Below are 9008 nucleotides of genomic sequence, written 5' to 3'. Positions count from 1 at the left end.
ACTCTTTAATCTGGTACAGTGTGTGTCTGGTCCCACACACGAACACGGACATACATTAGACCTGGTTCTGTCTCACGGGGTGTCTGTGTTTAACCTGGAGGTCTGTGACAGTGTGTTCTCTGACCATATGCCTGTGTTATTTGATGCAGGTTTCTCCTGTGCTGCTGTCAAATCTGGCGCTCCTGCTCGGCGGTGTCGGGTTCTTAACCCTCTCACTGCCAGTCAGTTCTCTGCTGCTTTTGACCAGCTCTGTGTTCCTTCTGACTCGACTCCCCCTGATACAGAGGAGCTCAGTTCTTGGTTTCACTCCTCCTGTAAAGCCATTCTGGACTCTGTGGCTCCATTAAAAACTAGGCAGCCTAAAGCTAAACCTGAGCCTTGGTTAAATGACAGAACTCGTGCAGCTAGACAGGAGTGCCGTAAAGCTGAACGCAGGTGGAAGAAGGACAAGCTGCGGGTCTCACTTCAAATCTTAAAGGACTGCTGGCGCCAGTACCAGAACATTGTCAAAGAGACCAAAAGAGAACACCTGTCAGACATCATTGTGTGCAATCGCCATAACCCACATGTGTTATTCAAAACCATCGACTCTGTTTTAAATGCCCCACAGTCTGTTGGTATTGATGCATCCCCTGAATTGTGCAATAACTTCCTGCACTTTTTCATTGATAAAGTTGTTAGCACAAGGGCTCTCATCTCAGCTCCTGCATCTGACCCCTCTGTGTCTGTTCCCTGCCCGGCTGTGTTTGATAAGTTTGAACCTGTGACTCTGTCATATTTAGAGGATCTGGTCAGCCATATTAAGCCATCAGGCTCCCCTCACGATGCTGTCCCTCCTCATTTCTTTAAAGAGGTTTTCCCCAGTATAGGGCAGTTGGTCCTTACCATTATTAACAGCAGCTTGTCTTCTGGTGTTGTCCCCAGAAGTTTTAAACACGCAGTAGTGCAACCCCTGCTGAAGAAACCTGGTCTTGACCCTGCGATAGTGGCTAATTTCAGGCCCATCTCCAAGCTGCCTTTTATTTCAAAAATCTTAGAGAAAGTTGTCTATGCTCAGCTGAAGTGTTTTCTGGATGAACATGGTATTCTTGAGGTCTTCCAGTCTGGTTTTAAAACTCTACATAGCACAGAATCAGCGTTACTCAGGGTCTTCAATGACATCCTCCTGGCTAATGATTCAGGTGACTATGTGATTCTTGTCTTGCTGGACTTAACTGCTGCCTTCGACACAGTGGACCACAATATTTTAGTATCTCGGCTGCAGCATCTAGTGGGCATTTGTGGTAGTGCACTGGAATGGTTTTTAGTCATATCTGGCAGAACTATGTGTGTGAACATTGCTGGTTCTGAATCTTCCTCTGCTCCTCTACTGTATGGGGTTCCACAGGGCTCAGTTTTAGGCCCCCTGCTCTTTTCATTGTATTTATTTCCTCTGGGTTCCATTCTGAGAAAACATGGCATCTCCTTCCACTGTTATGCTGATGACAGTCAGATATATGTGCCACTGAAGAAAAAACATGCTTTCTCTATTAAACAACTTCTGTTATGTCTTGACGACATCAAAGCCTGGATGGCCCTGAACTTTTTAAATTTTAATGAAAATAAAATGGAGGTGTTGATGTTTGGACCCAGTGGCCCCTGTGAAACCCCCCCTGTTGATTTGGGCCCCTTGGCTCTTTATGTGAAGCCAACGGTCTCAAACCTGGGTTTTAAGATGGACGGTGATTTTAAATTGGACCGTCAGATAAGTGCAGTGGTCAAATCGAGCTTCTTCCATCTCAGGCGATTGGAAAGGTGAAGCCTATTCTCCAAAGTCAGCACTTTGAAACAGTGATCCATGCCTTTGTTACTTCTCGGCTGGATTACTATAACGCGCTTTATTTTGGAGTCAGCCAGTCTTCCCTCTCACGTCTCCAGTTGGTCCAGAACGCTGCTGCTCGTCTCCTGACTGGAACACGTAAGAGGGAACACATAACGCCCATCCTGGCCTCCCTCCACTGGCTGCCTGTGCATTTTAGAGTTCACTTTAAGATTCTTTTATTTGTTTTTAAATCTTTAAATGGTCTCGCCCCACCTTACCTCTCTGAGCTGCTTCATCTTTACGCTCCTGCTTGGTGCCTCAGGTCAGCTGATCAGCTGCTCCTGGAGGTACCAAGGTCAAAGTTGAAGCTCAGAGGGGATCGTGCCTTTTCTGTTGCTGCCCCAAGATTATGGAACGACCTACCTTTGTGCATTAGACAGGCCCCCTCATTGTCAATTTTTAAAACTCGTCTTAAAACACATTTTTATTCCTTGGCTTTCGACCAAGCTTGAGACCTTGCTCCTGTTTTATTGTGTCTATTGTTTTTATTGTTTGTCTTATATTTTAGGTTTATTCATTTTATTTATTTATTTATGTTCCTATGTGCAGCACTTTGTCACAGCTGTGCTTGTTTTTTAAAGTGCTTTATAAATAAAGTTGAGTTGAGTTGAGTTGAGGAGCTGTGTAAGATCTCCCCATCCTTCAAATGCTCCATAACAAATCTGGTGCTAAAAAAAATCCTCCATCTCAGCATTAATATGGTGATTTGTTATACTTCTTAGTTCTGTTTTCTGTGGAGTTGTGTGGGGCTTGATTTTTTTTTTTGCCTTCTTTCGGCAGAGGTTGGGCGTGGTTTGAGAGCTGGCTCCGACACAGCTGGAAGGAGCCGGCGTAGACTACAACCCGGCTGTGTGGACCATCGACTACCTCACCAACAGACCACAGTATGTTAGGCTTTATGACTGTGTGCCTGATTACAGCATGGGGGCTCCACAGGGGACAGTGCTCTCCCCTTTCCTCTTCCCCCTCTACACATTGGTATAAGCACCTTAAAGGTGCTTAAAGATTACTCTAGCCTAAGGAAATTAACAGACCCTTGGGGCTTATCCCTAGCCACTAAATTTCATCCTGGCACCATAACAAAAACCCAGATCATTAAGTGGTGTGGCTGGTATCTCGTTCCTGACTAAAAGGCTATTTAGTCAGGTGCAGTATCAGGATGCAGGGTAGGTGCCCAGTTGTAGGTTGTTAAAGGCTTGCTGTGTCTGCAAGCTATAACCTGTTAGGGTAAAATTCTGCAGGACTGAGAATCGGACCCTTTACACTGAGAGCTGGTCCAGTATGTCCTGTATAGGGGTGACTCGGAATCTTATCAATATGCCACTCGCTGCTGGTCGTATGGCAAAAGGTTCTGCCACAGGGATATGATGGTGGTGGCTTGCTGGTTGCTCAGTAATTGTCCAGTTTCAGTCCTCAGCCCCACCAAATACTTGTTCCATCCCTGGGACACTGCATTCATCCACAACCTGGTAAATATAAGAGTACATCAAAATGAAAAACACACAGTATCACAGACAGGGGGCTGCACGGTGGCGCAGCAGGTAGTGCGTGTGCCTCAGAGCAAGAAGGTTGCCGGTTCGACCCCCGGGTCAGGCGGGGCGTTTCTGTGTGAAGTTTGCATGTTCTTCCCGTGCATGCGTGGGTTCTCTCCGGGTACTCCGGCTTCCTCCCACAGACCAAAAACATGCTCATTAGGTTAATTGATGACTCTAAATTGTCCGTAGGTGTGAGCGTGAGTATGAATGTTTGTTTGGCCCTGCAATCGGCTGACCTCTCGCCCATTGTAGCTGGGATAGGCTCCAGCCCCCCGCAACCCTGAAAGGGATAGGCGGTATAGATAATGGATGGATGGATCACAGACAGGAAAATAACATATCTGTCAGAGTGTAACTTGTCAAATATTTACAGGCTGTTGCTCAGGTGTTGCTGGGGTTATGACAGGGGTAATTTGACTGAGAGGTCAGTGGAGTAAGAAAGGCCAGAAGGCCAGAAGTAGTGGTTAAGTGGTGGCACGGTGAAACAAGTGGTAACACTGTTGCCTCACAGCTAGAAGGTCCCAGTTCGAATCCCGCTGTGGGCGCTGGTGGCGTGTCCTCCACCATGCCTTCGGTGTCTGCTGCTCGAGGAAAAAAGGGCCTTTCTGTGTGGAATTTGCATGTTCTCCCTGTGCTCACTTGGGGTATCCTCCATAAAAATACCCCCACTAAAAACATGGAAGAAGATCACCACCTGACCAATGGTGATGACAAATGAACTGGTCCCCAGTCCCTGGCGCCGGTCGGCTGGCAGCCCACCACTCCTGGTCTGCCATGAAGGAAGGACTAACCAAGGATGGGTCAAATGTGGAGAAAGAATTTCACCTATGCATGGTGTGTGCAGTTTCCCCCCCTAACTCTGCATGTTGTGTTCATTGTGACAATAAAGGATGTTTCTTCTTCTTCTTCAAAGTAAAAAACAACGCTAATGAAACATGTCCAAAAAGACTCAGCCGTTGTTGCTCAGGTGCTGTTGGGGTTATGACAGGTGGCCAAGAGGAAGCCAGCTTCTTCAAAGCCCTCATTTTCCAAATCCTCTTAAAATAGGACTTTATTGATTCCACACAGGGGCAAGTTAGTTGTTATAGCCAGCAAGTACTACAAAGACCAAGCACAGTGGCAGAAAGAGGTCAAAATAAATATAAAAATATAAAAGTATACAAGATATAGAATAGAAATAAACAACTATTTATATGTACATTTGTACGATTATAAAAAATAGAAAATGCCAAAGAATCCTACTGCAATAAAAAATAATACTGTTGCAAGTACTGACATGACATGTATTGCACTTGAGAAATACGATGACCACCCTCATTGTGAACATTGCGGCTGAGCGATTTGGAACCGAGGCACCCAAGCCCATGCCCTTTGCTCAAAGCCACAGAGCAAGGAAAATCCAGCGCCTCAGAGACCAGCTGAAAAGGCTGAAGAAACGGTACAGGACAGCAGGGGAGGTTGAGAGAGCTGGTCTAGCGGACCTGGAAACAACTCTTGACCCTGCGCAGGGCAGAGTTCCACAGGCGGAGGCGGAGAGAGAGAGCCAGGAAGAGGGCAGCATTTCTGGCTAATCCCTTCAAGTTGACCAAGCAGCTTCTTGGTCAAAAGAGGACTGGCCACCTTACCTGCTCAAAGGATGCCATTAACGACCACCTCAGGGCCACGTACAGTGACCCCATCAGAGAACAACAGCTGGGTCCATGCGAGGCACTGACAATACCACCAGAGCCAACATCGGACTTAAACCTGAAGGAGCCCTGCCTAAGTGAAGTGAAGGAAGTGGTGCAGAGAGCAAGCTCAAGCTCAGCACCAGGCCCAAGTGGAGTGCCCTACAAGGTGTATAAAAACTGCCCGAAGCTACTACATCGGCTTTGGAGGGCCCTGAAGGTAATCTGGAGGAGAGGGAAGATTGCCCAGTCATGGAGGTAGGCTGAGAGAGTGTGCATACCGAAAGATGAGGTATGCACACCAATTTCACATCATCTCCTTGAGCTGGTGGAGGTCGCACTGGAGAAACACCATGTCCCCCAGAAGGTGAAAGACCTCATCCTGGACTACTACAGCAAGTTCAGCTTGAGAGTCTCCTCTGGCCAGTTGACATCTGCCTGGCACCAGCTAGAAGTGGGCATAATCACTGGTTGCATCTCAGTGACCCTCTTCGTGCTGGCAATGAACATGCTGGTCAAGGCAGCTGAAACAGAATGCCCCCTCAGCAAGTCTGGAATAAGGTAACCTTCCATCAGAGCCTTCATGGATGACCTTACAGTGACAACAACAGCTGCACCAGGAGCTAGGTGGATCCTCCAGGGGTTGGAGAGGCTCATGACATGGGTACGCTTGAGTTTCAAACCTGCAAAGTCCAGGTCCTTGGTTCTAAAGAAAGGGAAAGTCACAGAAAAATTCAGGCTGGGAAAACACCAGATCCCGTTTGTCACTGAGAAGCCAGTGAAGAGCCTTGGGGAAGGTCTTCAACTGCAGTCTGAATGACAGAGATTCCATCAAGGCAACTAGTGCAGAACTGGAGGACTGGCTGAGAGCAGTGGACAAGTCTGGGCTCCCTGGAAGATTCAAGGCCTGGGTCTATCGGCATGGAATCCTCCCAAGAATCCTCTGGCCTCTGCTCATCTACAAGGTCCCCATGACTGTGGTGGATGGCTTCGAGCAAAGGGTGAGCAGCTATCTACGCAGATGGCTGGGATTGGCACGCAGCCTTAGTGACATTGTGCTGTATGGGAACACCAACAAACTCAGGCTCCCTTTCAGATCAGTCAGGGAGGAGTGCATCGTGACACGGGCGCGGGAACATCTGCAGTACTTGGGATCTAGAGATGCCAAAGTGTCCAGGGCAGGCATTGTTGTAAGGACAGGGAGAAAGTGGAGGGCAGCCGAGGCAGTCCAGCAAGCTGAAACTCGACTGAAGCACAAGGCCATCCTTGGAACAGTGGCGAAAGGCAGAGCCGGACTTGGGAGCCTAACAGCGACCAGATACGACACTGCCAGTGGGAGGGAAAGGCAGAGGTTGGTGCAGGAGGAGGTGCGAGCTTCAGCTGAGGAAGAGTGAACCAGCAGAGCAGTGGCCATGGGGCAGCAGGGCGCATGGATGAAGTGGGAACAGGCGATGGAGCAAAGTGTCACCTGGAAGAATATCTGGAAATGGAACCCCAGAGGATCAGGTTCTTGATTCAGGGGGTCTATGATGTCCTCCCAAGCCCATCCAACCTGTGCAGATGGGGCTAAATTGAAAGACCTGCATGCCGCCTGTGTTCCAAAACAGGGACACTGGAGCACATACTGAGAAGCTGCTCCAAGGCGCTGGCCAGTATCGTTGGAGGCATGACCAGGTCCTCAAATCCATCACTGAAGCAATCAGCAAGGGGATCAAGGAAAGCCAAGCTAGTGGTTCCCTGGGAGGAGAGGTTGGAGGAGGCACACGAAAGGAAGAGGGAGAAGTACCAGGAGCTGGTGGATGACTGTCGGAGGAGCGGGTGGAGGACCAGGTGTGTGCCAGTGGAGGTGGGCAGTCGGGGATTCGCTAGTCACTCCCTGAGCAAGGCCTAAGGTACACCGGGCATAACAGGTGCCCACTGAAGAAGAACCATAAACGACAATGTGGAGGGAGCAGGAAAAGCCTCCAGATGGCTCTGGTTGAAGAGGGGTGACCAGTGAGGGCAGTAGTGCAGCATGCCACTTAGACACAGGCCAGGGTCTGATCAGCCTCGGTCAGGTCGCCTGCGAAGATGGTGTCTGTTGTAAGACCTCAAACACCCAGTGACTCCAGGAAACAACACTGATGATGTGTCTAAGGTTGTGCATCAGCAGATGTATTATTAACTGCACCTATTAATTGCACCTGAGAAAATACTATTGCACTTGAGAAATACTAGGTCTTTGTATAGAAAAATACTGTTGTTATGGATAATAAATAGTGTTATTGAATAGTTAAGAGAAATATATAAATTGGTCCAGGTGAAATGTGTTCTATGTTCGTCAGTCTCCTCTTTACATCCTGCAGGGCTCTTCCTGGCCGTATAAGTAATTCAATTCAATTCAATTCAATTCAATTCAATTCAATTCAATTCAATTCAATTCAATTCAATTCAATATTCCTTTATTTGTCCCTCGAGGGGAAATTCCAAATTTCACAGCAACATCAATAAGTGAATAGAATATTCAAAAAGACAAGTGCATGTAATTATTTTATTTTTTGGAGAAGAAAAAAAAAACTCATTATGATAGAAAGCTAAAACTCACCAGTGTAAACAGCAGGTGGCTGAAAGGAGGGGACAAGCTTCCTTCCAAGCACCTTGACACTGTAGTTGCTGACACAAAAAACAAGGTACTCTGAGTTGCTAAGTCATTTAAGATATGTTATAATGGCAAGAAGGAATATGATGCACTTTGAAAGGAAAAAGGTGAATGTTTGGGTACTGCTCGAGTCAATGATGAGGAGGGATGTGTACTCAATGTGTATACATTTGAGAAAACAGATGTTTTATGAAAGGGTGTAAACTGATTTCTGTTGATGACAAGGGAGGGTTTAAATTGAGTTTTGAATTTTGGATTTGTTTGGTATTTCTGCATTTAGATTCAGTGTCTTAAGGTGCTGGGAAAATTAATGTCTGGGTTTTTTTCTGTTTTTGTCGATTGTGAAAATTATCTTATGTGTATTTTATGCAACATGTCCTCATGTGAGACTGATAGTAAATATTTACTGATCTTAGATTTTTGATGGATAAAAGACTAGCTTAGCAGTGAGGGAGGCTTGAGAGTAGATTAGTGGTGAGGGAGGCTTGACCACCAAGGATGCAGATTCATGGCCCTGGTTCCATATGTTGAGGCCTTTCAGGAGGTACAGCTGGAAATTCAGGTTGGTGGCCCTCATTCAAGATAAGAAGAAGATAAGATAAGAGGTACCATTGTGAGTAATGACTGTTGGTTAATTTGTTGTGTTCAGTCATTTGACAGACATTCATTGTGTCACTATTTCCAGGATAATACTAAGAAGAATAATAATAGGAAGAAGAACTGCAAGAGAAAATGCTCGAACATTATAACTTTTATATTATTTACTATTATATACTATTATATTATAACTATTATATTATGCATTGTTCTTTGAAGAAGTCTAAATTCATCTTGACTGCAAAATGGCATGCTAAAAAAGAGGATTATAGTTAAGTACAATCAAGTGTCTAGCCTACTTGACTACTTGTGACTAAATAAACAACTGGGATTTTATCTGACGACAGCAACTGCACCAACATGCACCGTGACAGTAACATTATGGAATGATGGTAATAACAGTGTAAAACTTCAAGTCTACGTAGGGTATTTTAAGAAGAACTTAAGAATAGTAATAGTCATCTCTCTCATTTGTGAAGAAGCTAGCTAGCCAGCTCATTGACAAAATAAAATAACTGTAAGATAAGATAATTTTGCCAGCAGCACGCCAGAAATTTGTGAAGAAAAAATTGAGTTTTCAGCTCATTATCTTGGCATTATCTTACCTATGCAGTTTCACTGGCTGCACTTTCAGTGGCTGCTCCAACAAAGACTTGCAAATGAAAGAAGTAAATGGCGAGATGTCATTGTTTTAGGAAATAATGGAAAGG

At 45.9% G+C, this 9008-nt stretch overlaps 1 pseudogene; it reads left to right on the top strand.

The window, feature by feature from the left end:
* The first annotated feature begins 4700 nt into the window (after positions 1–4700).
* LOC139333521 (uncharacterized) lies at positions 4701–6866 on the top strand (annotated as a pseudogene).
* Positions 6867–9008: the final 2142 nt, after the last annotated feature.

Source organism: Chaetodon trifascialis, chromosome 7, assembly GCF_039877785.1.
Source record: "Chaetodon trifascialis isolate fChaTrf1 chromosome 7, fChaTrf1.hap1, whole genome shotgun sequence".
Lineage (NCBI taxonomy): Eukaryota > Metazoa > Chordata > Actinopteri > Chaetodontiformes > Chaetodontidae > Chaetodon > Chaetodon trifascialis.
Note: the sequence above shows the minus strand (reverse complement) of the source record. Positions and strands in the feature narration are given on the sequence as shown.